The sequence below is a fragment of the Sapajus apella genome, unplaced genomic scaffold (assembly GCF_009761245.1).
Source record: "Sapajus apella isolate SASKATOON/1434 unplaced genomic scaffold, GSC_monkey_1.0 scaffold57, whole genome shotgun sequence".
Lineage (NCBI taxonomy): Eukaryota > Metazoa > Chordata > Mammalia > Primates > Cebidae > Sapajus > Sapajus apella.
The window spans coordinates 2149449-2162399 of NW_022436997.1; the positions used below are offsets into that span (position 1 = coordinate 2149449).

Consider the following 12951-nt stretch of genomic DNA (forward strand, 5'->3'; position numbering starts at 1 on the left):
AATATTGATGTTCATTTTGCAAACACTCGATAAATAAATTCACTGAAGCCGGCTGAACATGAAAAATCTGTGGAAAGAGAACTCCATTATAGAAGAGCTACTTGAGTCTTAATTCAGGATCAGTTTGCTCCAACATTCAGCACATTTTTCACCAGCTTGATTATGTCGTATCCCATCCACAGCAGATTAGAAGCACAAATTGGAAGGTTAGTTTGGTGAAAGAGCTGGTTATGTTTATTAACAGTGGAAAAGAAGAAGAACTAGCATCTTGACAGTGAAAAAGAAAACTCAAATGATATAAAAAGACAGCACAGGAACCAATGTAAAATCATAGTCTGGGGATGGTGAGTGCAGGGGCATACTGCTCTACACATTTTTAGAGACTGTCAATATCTCTGTGTTACTCTATAACAATTATGGAGAAAAGAGCTTATGTTGACTGAGCTCTCCTTAACAAGGCAAGGACACGTGTGTACGTGTACCTGTTTTTGTATCTGTTTGGTGATTTTCTAAGCACTGATTTTAAATGTTCAAACCTTGAGGGTTAGCATAAAACACTGTTGTATTCTTGACAGGCTTTTAAAAATAGACCTGATATCTATAGACTTTTCAACCTCAAAAACATTCTTCAGGTTTTCGTCAGACAATATTCACCCTGGATGTAACCCATGGATAAGTTTAGAAACCCCAGAATCTGTAGGTGGGCAGAATGAGACACAGTTTCTCCTGCCACTCTTAGTCAGTAAACCTGATCTCAAACCGCTCAGTCACTCCCACTCTGCTTCTGATAACAGCTATAGTTACTGAAGGAGACTCAGGCTATGAGGAAGAAGACTTGGTGTTCGATGTGCCAAGCAGCAATGAGTGGAGAATAAACCTGTCGGGTTTCCAGACACTATGAGGATCTAAGAGGAAGCTGAGACTGAACAACTAAGAGACCACTCAGATGATGAGCTACTTCAGTGCTCATCATCATTAGTTGTGGCACTTTAATAAGTCATGGTATTTCAAGAAAAGAGAAACAGATGAGTGGGAAACTATCCATGGAACTGGTAGACCATTGACTAACTATGAGTAAATACCATGGCAAGCAGTGACCTTATTCACAATAACGTCTCCTCATAAGACACTGCTATTTTATACTAGATCTACTGCATTTAGTTAGAAGCAGCACTTTACCAACTTACTTTTCTGTAGCACAGGAATCATATTTCTCTTAAAACTAGAGCGGAGGGCCTCTGCCACATTTTCACATCTGAGTAAGTCTTGCTCCTCCACTGGATATGAGCCTTGCCTATAATATTAGGTAGAATACCTTGCATTCATGAATGTTTCCTGCTTGATAACCCAAGGAAGAATTACGACATATAAATCTCACATCCTAAGACACATTTTTCCACCAATAGTCATTCCTAAAGAAACAGAATTAGGATCCCAAGTCACATCCCTTCCCAACACCATTTACTTAAGAGCTGACAGTGGTGTGTGAAGATAGGAGGTCTAGCACATCTTCCTGTTGTTTATTTGAGTGACTTTAGACAATGAGGTGGTATGCTAGGGACAGCATTGGATAATAATGACACCAAGAGGGCTGGGGTCATTGCAACACCTTGTGACCCCCAGCAGGTTACTTTCCTCATCTAAACTTCAATATCCTCTTCTATAAAATGAGAGATGTGCTGGGCAACATCTAAAACTCCTTCTATTAGCCCTGTGAGCCTCTAAATCCCAATCTCATTGCCTTCAGTAACCTCTCCAGTTGTGTGCACAATCATATCTTCCTGGAATTCCCCTCTGCTCTTTCTGACTCTAGTACTTCAGCCTGGGTATGAGAAGAGCAAGCTTCTAGTCCCAGTTCTACCTCTTGGTTGTTGGGTGCAGCAAGTATGCTCCTCACTTATCTCTAGGACACAACTAAATAAAACGTTCTCTTAATGCATCTAAAAATCGGCTCTAAAACTCACTCCTAAGAATATTTTTTCAAACAGCTGCATCCATCACAGATAGTGAATTTTACAAAACACAGTACAATGGCTGCAATCTTAGCTATTTTTGAAGAGCTAAAAGAATTACAGTTCTGTCCCAAGGGAAAGGTGTTGCTGGTGTCCCCACTCCCCCTTTTATTTAGCACTCCCCTGTTCATAGTCAGCAGACTGTTATTATCTTTACATTTACCTGCCAAGCAACCTCAAAAAAACAACCAACCTCAAAAAAACCATTCAGGCACAGTAGTTACAGAAACCAAAGAGGTGGCCAATAGTCCGGCTCCAACTATCCCCTCGTTACATGCCTAAGAATTAAAGAATGATCTCTTTTTGCAATTAACATGCCCTGTACTGCAGGTATACCATGAGCTAAAAATAATATGTTCTCTACAATCCTTTGGCCCGCAAGAAGCTCGAGAGAGGGAGGGAGCGGGGGAGGGGAAGAGAGTAAAAGAGTGGAATGCCATGCCATGAATCCTAAACATCTTCCTAATTGGATAATTAAAAGAGCTCTGGATGGCAGTTCAAACAGCCTGGATTCTGGTAAGGGCTCCCCTACATATTTAGCCATCTGTGTGGCCTTGGCTTGATCTTCCACCCTATCTAGGCTGTTTATAGAATTACAGGTTTTGCAACCTAGTAGGCAACCCTTAAAAAGTTATCCAATCTATTGTTCTTTTCAAACTTTCTCATGCATAAGAAGCACCTCAAGAGCTTAACAAAACACATAGGGGGTCCCCACCACCCAGAGTCTCTAATTCAGTATGTCTGGGGTGGGGTCCAAGAATAGGCATGTCTAACAAGTTCCCAGGTAATGCTGCTGCTTCTGGGCCTGAGACCACACTTCGAGAAGCACTGATCTGGCCCAGTTATGTCAGAATTCTGACATTACAATTCTGGGCCAGATCAGTGCTTCTCAAAGTGTGGTCTCAGGAAATCAGAATTTTCTGGAGTAGTGGCATTGGCAATATGCCAGTGCTGAGGGTGCACCAGACCTTTTCAATCAGAATATCTGGTTGTGTGGCCCCAGCATCTCTATTATAACAAAATCCCATATAATCTTTTTTTTTTTTTTTTTAGACAGAGTCTTACTCTGTCACCCAGGCTGGAGTGCAGTGGCACCATCTCAGCTCACCGCAACCTCCACCTCCTGGGTTCAAGTGATTCTCCTGCCTTAGCCTCCCAAGTAGCTGGGACTACAGGCATATGCCACCATGCCCAGCTAATTTTTGTATTTTTTAGTAGAAATGGGGTTTCACTGTATTGAACAGTCTGGTCTCAAACTCTTGACCTCATGATCCACCCCCCTCAGCTTCCCAAAGTGCTGGGATTAGAAGCATGAGCCATCACACCAGGCCCAAACTCCCCATATAATCTTAATGTGCAGCAAAGGTTTAGAACACTGATTCCACTCAGCTGCCTCATTTTATAGTTAACAAAACTGAGGTTCAGCAGACCAATGATGGCTCATTCGGCACATAAGTCTGCACAAGGGAAGGTCTGGACACACTAATTTGGAGGACAGATTTTAATTCTAGGGCTGTCACACTCTATAGCTGCATTTCTCCTTTTTCTTTTATCCCATCATTCCCAAATAATAAGAGGAAGACTTTCTTCATCTGGCCACTCCATGTAACCAGAAGGAGAATCCAACAGGACCACTCAGATTTGGAAGGCTCTTGCATTCTCAAAGCTCTCCTCCGGGTAGTTTCTAAATATAACAGGCAGTCAGACACTCTGAATAACTCTCGGCTGACTTGGCTTCCCTGGGATAAACTTTTTTTTTTTTTTTCTCCTAGATTATGCTGTACCAGGAATAGAGCCCTAAGGGGAGAAATTCCTCTTCAAAGTCAGAGCTAGATAACACTGTGTGTGGTATTCAGGTTGTTCTCCTTTAGAAAGAGAAAAAAAGGTGGGAGGCAAACTTCTAAAACCAGCCAACATCAAAAAGCATATTCCTACTTCGTCTGTGTGGTGTGCATGGAAGGGTGGCAGAAGAGAGGGGGATGTGGCCAGGCAAAAGACAATTAACACATCCTGCTCAGCAGAGGGAGGAACGTGGGCATCAGGTCCAGGTACTCCAGGCGGCAGTGGGTAACACGAAAAGTATGCATGCCAGCTACTGGCAACTGCCCTGTGCTGGCTCCACTGCCAAAGACCCAGAACCCAAGCTGGGTGCACAGTTCGCTCCCTGAGTGGTGGGCTCAGGCACAGCTCTGAGGTCATTTCTCAGCCAGGCAATAGACATGTTTACCCTGCACTCCAGCTCTTGCTGTTCTTTGAAGAAAGGGGGAATTTGATGTGACCTAAGAATCATCTGGAACATATACAGACATGGATATCTTCTCTCTCGCATAAACACAAAGTCCTTTTCCCACATTTCGGTGCAGGCCAAGCCTCTGTAGTTTCCAGTATGACAATGTGTCTGAATACTGGCATTGGATGGGACATTGGGGATCTCCTAGACCTGTCCTCCCCCTTTGCTAATAACATTTTAAAGGCTGCCATTTATTAAACACCTATTTTATATCAGGTACTTTATACAAATTCAATCTAATCCTCACCCAAAGCCCAAAAGCAGTAGAATTGTTAGATCACAGAAAATGGAGCAGAGGCAGACAGAAATGAAATGATGAGCCGGAAACTGCACAGCCAAGAGTGTCAGAACTAGGACCTAAATGTATGGTTTGGCTCCAAATAGATGCCTTGCCCACAGTTGGGTAGGAAGTCATGAAGAAGCAACGATTCCTGCCTCACCCCTACCCAAGAAGTTAGGGCAGTTGAGCAGCCCCTCAGCTGACATCACTCTGTGCTTTTCAAGACTTGAGCCAAAATTTTATTTAGAAATTCTAAATGTCTAGAGAGGCAATTGTAAGCTTGCTCTCTCTCTCTCCCCCACAGGAAAATACAGCCTTTTGGTTTGAACCTTAGACAGGAGAAGCTCAGCTGCTATCGAAACTGAGCAGGAAATTGCATGGATGACCAAAGAGTGATTCTTCTTCCCCATGGAAATTTCTCCTAAGTGCTGAAAATTCAGGGAAAGTAAGTGGCTTGGGGAAGGTCTAGAAACCCTCAATGTGTCCCCCACCACTGGGAAATGCAAGTCTCCTCAAAGGCTGTTTTATCTGTGTGGGTATGCATGTATATATGTGTGTGTATGTTCTATGTGTTTTGTGTTGGAGTATGAGGCATTACACTAAAAGGACTTTCCTGCAGAAAGCCCTTCTCATGTCTTCTTTCTCGACCTCTAGCACAGGTTTCTCAAATGTAGCACTTTTGACATTTGGGACTGAATCAGTCTTTGTTGTGGGAGCTGACCTGTGCATTTTGGGGTGTTTAGTGGCACCCCTGGCCTTTACCCACTAGACACTTGTAGTGCTGCGGATCCAATTGTGCCATTAAAAATGTCTCCACACATGCCAAAGATTTTCTGGGGTCCAGGGCAGGGCAAAATCCCTTCTGTTGAGAATCACTGCTCTGAAATATTGGGAAAAAAATTCATTCAAAAGTATGTGTCTGAGATGCTCTTTGAATCTGCACATTTTCATTAAAACACATGCATTTTATATTGATGTAAAACTTACAAAGAGCAGGGCTGTGTACTAGGCAACTCAGGGTAATCAAATTTCTCCAGTGGTATGACATCTGAGGCTGCTGTCATTTTTCTAGTCCCCAGAAAGGCTCCCCAACCCCATTTGTCTCCACCCATCCTCCCAGGCCTGCCTTCAGCGCACCTCTTTCCCAAAGCAACACTAGCCCATTGTCAACTGAACTGTCCTTGAACTTCTCTACACTACAGGCAGGCAGACTGCTCACCAGCTCAGCCTGTGTTTTCTCAGGGCCTACAACAGTACTGGGCACAGGAGGTATTCAATTAATATTTCTGAAAAAGCACTTTTTTTTTTTTTTTTTTTTTTTTGAGACGGAGTCTAGCTCTGTCACCCAGGCTGGAGTACAGCGGTGCAATCTCATCTTGCTGCAACCTCTGCCTCTTGGGTTCAAGCCATTTTCCTGCCTCAGCCTCTGGAGTAACTGGGACTACCGGCACTCACCACCATGCCCAGCTAATTTGTATTTTTTTTAGTAGAGATGGGGTCTCACTATGTTGGTGAGGATGGTCTCAATCTCTTGACCACGTGATCCACCTGCCTTGACCTCCCAAACTGCTGGGACTACAGGTGTGATCCACCAAGCCCGGTGTGAAAAAGCACATTTTTAATAAATACTTTTTTAAATAAACAAATGCCCTCATAGTTTATCTAGATTTTGTACTTGTTCAGGGCGGTCTTTTTTAAGGAATGTACATTTTAATCTCCCCAAACTGTAGGCTTCTCTAAAGCAAAAAATTTGGCCAAGCAATTCCTGAACCCCTAGGAAAGTAATTCTCAACTTGGGCTATACAACTCAAAAATTCCAACATCCAGGCAGCGCCTCCCAGACCAAATAACCAGAATCTCTGGGGGTTAGACCAAGGCATTTTGGTCTTTAAAAAGTTCCCCATGTGATTCTGTTACGCAGCCAATGCTGAGATCCCATGCCCTACAGGCCTGTGAATGAATCCTGGGAATCTATTTGAAAAAGAGAGAACAGTCTTACATTTACTGGGGACGAGGCTGCCCATATTAACTAAAAGAACAAGGTTCACAGCTTGTGAGGGTTTACAGCACCTCAGTGTGATGACACTGGCTATCAAACCAGGAGGTCTGGCTGGTTTTAACTCATGAGAAAATTCATGAATGATTATCTGATAAATACCTTTCGCTGGGGCAACACAATCTTTGTAAACAGGAGTCCATGCGGTGCTAATACATTGGAAGCAGTATCTTAGAGTTGCCTTTTATCTTTCAAGGTACCCAGCAGAGGAAAAAACTGAAAAATACTTACTGATGAACAGTTTAACTGGGTTGAGATTTTTTTAATTGTTGTTGTGTTATTTTTTAAGTTGAGCAAAAAGTACCCAAATTCTCCTTTCTGGAGCAAAAGTAATCACAAGAAAAACTGACAGTGGGGCATGTGGCTATTTTTTCCACATAAAACACAGCCTGTTCTTCCTGCAGGGATCACAGAACTGTAATCTGTGCAGCAGCTAACAGGATTCAAAGGAGAAGTGAGAAAAATCTTATGATGGGTGGGGATTTGGTTTAAAGAATAGATCTGGGTAAATGACATCATTCCTGGGTTTGTCCAGTGAATTGGATCACACAGCTTGTCACACAATGACTTCTGACTCTCCCGCGGCCAGCAAAGCAGCCCTGGGCAGGCCTTATCAGGAGGAATCAGTGTGGAAAAGTACTTTCTGAAATAAAACTAACATAAACCAGGCGTGTCATGGTTGGTTTTGCTAAATTTCAGGAATGTGGGAGGAGTGAGTTTACTATGCACACAGGTTGGGACACACTCGGTTTACTAAAAGGACAATATCTATCCTACTCCCTTCTCTGTTCATAGATAAGGACAGAAAAAAATCACCAGAAAATAAAAAATTTTACTGTTTGTTTTTTAAGAAGAGAAGCAGAGTAAAACAGGAGCGAGGGAGCAGGAAGGTGATGGACTGCCACCGAAATAGGAATAAAAAAATCAACAGTATTTAAGTTAAATGGACACGGCCTGAAAATAAATTCTGCCGAGTGATCCCCCACTTACTGCTTGGATGATCACGTAGATCCTGTCCTATTTTTTTCTATATTCTCCAATAAACTGAAGTCAGATTCAAATGAGCATGTTTTGCTGAAACACAGAGCAAGGAAATATTATTTCAATAAATCAATTTTATGCAGCTTTAAAGTTTGGAATCTAAGTTAAGAAAGTTTAAAGATGTTGAGGTGGAAAGTATACCAACAATCATTTTGTCTTTCATTTTACAGAGGGAAAAGCTGAGGACTGGGGAAGTCAAATGATTAATCTCAGGTCACAAAGCTATTTTGGTAAAGGGTCAAATCTCACATTTTCTTCTGCATGATCCTTTTCTCCTCTTATCCACTGACACTAAAACAAAATTTGCCAAAGAGTGCATTAGATCTAAAAGAAATAAGACATTTTAAATCCTGTTTTAAAACATGAGGAATCCAGGTGCGGTGGCTCATACTTGTAACCCCTCCCCCACACTTTGGGAGGTCAAGGCGGGTGGATTATTTGAGCCCAGAGATTCAAGACCAGACTGGACAACATGGAAAACCCTGTCTGCATAAAAAATCAGAAAATTAGGCAGGCACTGTGGTGTGCACCTATAGTCCCAGCTAAGATTCCCAGGAGGCTGAGATGGGAGGATCACCTGAGCCCAGGACACAAGGCCGCAGTAAGCAGTGATCATGCCACTTCACTCTAGCCTGGGTAACAGAGTGAGATCCTGTCTCAAAAATAAATAAATAAATAAATAAATAAAAAGGAAGAAAAATGAGGTTTTCTGAGTGGGGATTTGTTCTTACATTTAAATGATCACTTTCATGACTTATCGTTTTACTAATTAAAACAGTACTAAAACAGTGTGCTTGCCTTTCCATAAACAATTCTGCTCCCTTCTTTGGAGTGTTTGTAGCAGAATAAACAACAACATAAGTGAGTGAAAATACTGCAAAGATAAGGTCTCAAGCTTCCACAGAACATTATATGAGCAAGGCCAGGCTTCCAGGTACCTGTTCTCTTGACTCTGCTAATGGCATCAGCCAGCTAAAGTTAATACAAGGAGAACCTTCCACACAGTCCCCATCAAGATCAAATACAGAGGCATAGCTTAGGAGCTTGTACATAAATTAAAGATCCAACAAGGAACAAGTCAGCTGCTGTAGGGCAACATATTAATTTGCAAATGTATCAGAAGTGATATGCTATCTCCTGAAGTCACTGGGCAAGCCTCCAAAAATATACCTTCCCTCTCTACCCCTGCCTCCTGCGGCTGGAAGAGTTCAGGAAACAGTTCAGGAAGGCAGCTGCCTTCTCTCCCAACTACTTAAGAGAAATGGCACCATTTCTCACCAACATCAAGAATGGCTTTTCCCAGGAGCCAGCGGAAACTAAGATTCTATACTCTGAGGGGGAACTTCTTTCAATCACTTGAGAAATTTTTCTACCTAACATCTTCTGGGACATTATCCTCTGAGGCCACATTTTATCTTTGATCTCTAAAGCACAGCTCTGTTCCTGTTTTGAAAAAAAAAAAACTCCAATAAACTAATGTATACAAGTCCAAATAAGTAAAACTAAACAAATCAGAAGGTCTTTATTTACGTTAGATAAAGTCTTTTGTTTCTTCTTTTCTTTCCTTTATTTCCTTAGAGAACGATTTTTTTTTTTTTTTTAATGACCAACTACTACAGCACTGGGATTTTGTTTTTAATTGACTCCCCCAAGAAAATCCATGTCTATGTATATTTTTCAGTAATTCCTGACGGGTGCCTGTGCCCATTTTTTTCTGCCACAACAGTTGACTCAGTTTTGTATTTAGTTGGGGTACTGGAGCCTGTCTCAGTTCCATCTTCAACTTAGCAGCATTTTTTTCTGAGAAGGAAAGCAGATCCTGTTTGTGAAGACTCTAAAAGTACTTTAGGCTGACAGATGCTATATAAATGAAATATCCTTTCAATTACTGCTACTGTATGATATTGAATTAAGCTATATCACCATAAGTAAGGAAAGAAGCCTGCCTACACACCGGCACCCTTTCTCATCCTAGTTCCACTCATGCTCAGCTCCTCATAAATAAAATTATTCCTAAAGAGAGAAATCTAAATTACCTTTGAAAGCATTATTGTCTCTTCTATGTTACTACACACCATCAGAATTAAACTGACAGGGCATCAAAGTCTGTAAATGAATTCCCAGGTAGCTGCTCAAAACGTTCTCCCTTCTTGGTACCCAAAGCATCTTTCTTCTCCTTTTCAAATAGACAGCAAATTTGAGAGAAAGATCAGAAACTGAAAGCTACTGACAGCCCGATAGGAGCAACCTCAGCATGACAGCTGATGGAGATGATCACATTTCCCCCGACAAACTCAATCAAGTGAAAGTCAATACAACCCCTCCCTCCTCAGGTCCCCTGTGGCTCTCCAAATCCAGGCCACTAAACTTGTTCTTGGGGGAGGAGAGAAAAAAGCAAGCCCCAAATATTCAGGGAATGTTTTACTACTACCCAAAAATGTTTCTTTCTGTCAGGGGTAGTTGCTCTTTGCCCAAATGAGCTGATGTTGTCTTAGGGAGAGCTTCATATGCATTCTTCCCCTCCTCATAGTCCTACGTGGAATCTTTTCCTTGCCTGTTAACCTTGGTCTTTACCAAGAAGGCATATTTATCCAAAGTACAGCCTCCAAGTTCCATACAACATATCTGCATCTTTGCTTTTGGCTAGTGACTTCTGCTTATGACTACAGAACAGTACACAGTAGTGCCATAATTCTAGGGGGGGGGGGAAATCAAAGACTTCTCAAATCACATATTTGCATTTCTATGCCTGCTAGAGCTTAGATCTGAATCTGGGCTGTTTTAACTATTAACCCAAAAAGCCAGGAGTGTGTGTGTGTTCTTTATGCAAATCAGTAAGTGTGTACAGAGGAAAAAAAAATCAAGGCTATCAATGTTGCAGCTTTCAAAAACTTTAAAAAAGATATCAACCATAAATAACTAACATATTGCATTTCCAAGGGAAAAAGGAGATGCTCTGCCATAGACAGGAAGTTGACTTAGAGGCCAGCAATAAAAGGTGGGAGAAATAGCCATATCTCCGCTAGTTTCATCAATGGCCTTTTGGAAAAATCAGTACTGAGATTGATAGAAATGAACTAGAGTAAGAAGCACCCCATGAAACAGAGAAGGTCATATGTAAAAACAGAGGGGAACATCAGGAAACTCTTGGGTGACTGAGTGAGAAAATTAAAGCTTACTTGCAACAGGTAATACTTTGATTTATTGTGGGGTGTTACTAAAGTGTACTTATAGGGCAATGATAGCATCCTTTCAGGCTTTAGCAGGTCCCGTTGGCAAAATCGCAATGCGGCAACAAATAAGAGAGAAGCCAGTGCTTCTACAAAATCGTCCTTAGCCCTAACCTGAAACGCCATGTACTGTTGAGCATGTTGTGTCTCAATCAAGGGATAACGGAGGGAAAGAACCAAAGCTAAAATCAGCAAGAGATGGAACAATGGTCTTAAAATGACAGATTAATAACACTTGTTCTCTAATGGGGAGATGAGGGCTGACAAATCTAGGGACTGGAAAATCAATAAACATAGTCTTCTTCACCAGCCCTCAGACATTTGTATCCAGAAAACCTCCTTAGTGCTCAAAAGAGAAGACATGGAGCAAATGAAAGGCAATTTGCTTCACACAACAGTAAAAAAAAGAAAAACTATACAATCAAGAGGTAATCAAGGTGACATCCCCTACCTGGTCCTCCAAAAAGTTCCAATAACTGAGAGATTCATCATGGGTAACTGAGAGAAAGTAGGCCCAACTAGAAAATACCTGCAACGCAACTTCTGGAACTGAACTTGGAATAGCTATGTCCTCTGGCAGCCTGACATGCTCAACAGTCTTACCCATAAAACCCTTTCAGCCTCTGTCAGAAAATCTCTGTAGTTTGACCAGGAATCTGACTGGCCTGTCACCTGCCACCGTTTATGCTCTCTCCTGAGTGTGTGTACATGATGTGTCTTTATTTGTTCAAATCCGAGTGTCACCAATAAAAAATATTGAAAGTGCTCTTGAAATGAGCTTCCTTTAAAAATGAGTTAAACAATTATGAGATGATTGATGCCCAATATACAAAGCACGTAGATTATAAATTCTCTTATCACGAGCTCCTCGGGGAGTTCCTCATTTCCCTTAAGAAATGCATTCAGTTTCACATAAATGTCTCACGATCACTCCAGATTTTATCAGTAATCATCAGGAACTCCCATGTATAAATATGTATTCATTTTGGCAGCATCACAGCAAGTGAAAGGAACAATAAACTAAGAGTTGAGAGACTGAATTCTGGTTCCAGTTCAGTCCTTCACTGACTATGTAATCTTGAGCAATTGCTAAATTTCTCATAAGATGTTTATTTCAGTCAACATGTATTAACCACCCCCTACTATGTGCAAAGCACTGTTCTGGGTGTTTGGTATACAAGATAAAGCAAGATAAATAGCTCTATTGGAGCTTAACTTCCAGCAGGAGAGACAGACCATGATAACGTAAACAAATCAATAATATTCACAATTAAGATGACAATAAATCCTATGAAGGAAATAAAGCAGGTCAATGTAATAAAAATGACATGGCCTGGGGACCTTAACTGCAACAATCTGCAAAGGCCCCTCTGAGGAAGTGGCATGTGATCCAAACCTAAGTGATAAGAAAGGCCAGGTCATGTGAAGGCAGGGAACAGATCACAGCATGTGCAGACCCCCTGGGGAGGCACAGGGCTAGGCTTGTCTAAAGAGCAGAAAGGCAAGAATAGCCAGAGGAATTGAAAAAAAAAAAACAAAAAAAAACCCCATTGTCAACCTTGATAAAGAGTGTTATAAGAACAAATGAAAAAAGATGGAGAAATCCTTAAAACTAATGTAAAGCAGTCCACAAAGTAAAATCAATTAATAGAACCTGCATATGTTACATGAAAGAACTCCTATTTTCTGTACTGTATCTTTAGGAAAGTCTACAATTAGTGTATCTTTCATCCATGCATCTCAAAACATAATTTTTAGTGCAAGAGAGAATCATCTAACCCCTTCATCTTCCAGATCAGAGGACAAAGGCCCTGACTTACCCAAGTCCCCTGTAAGTGACCTTCCAAGACCCAGCCTATAATGCCAGGGTGGTCTTCTACACTAGCTGCTTGGAAGCAAGGCTTCCCATTACCCACTTCTTTTCTTGAGATGACTTATTTCACTACAAGAAATTTGCAATATAGGTGTAATGAACCATTTGCCCAAGGCTTCATATAAAGAATTGGTGGTGTCAGCACCATGGAGACAAGAATTTGAAGTCT

General features: G+C 41.5%; 1 protein-coding gene across 4 annotated transcripts in view; it reads right to left on the minus strand.

Annotated features, from left to right (window-relative positions):
• SETBP1 (SET binding protein 1) overlaps positions 1-12951 on the minus strand; it is a 377101-nt gene that overhangs the window by 262009 nt on the left and 102141 nt on the right. The gene's annotated exons all lie outside the window — the stretch shown is intronic.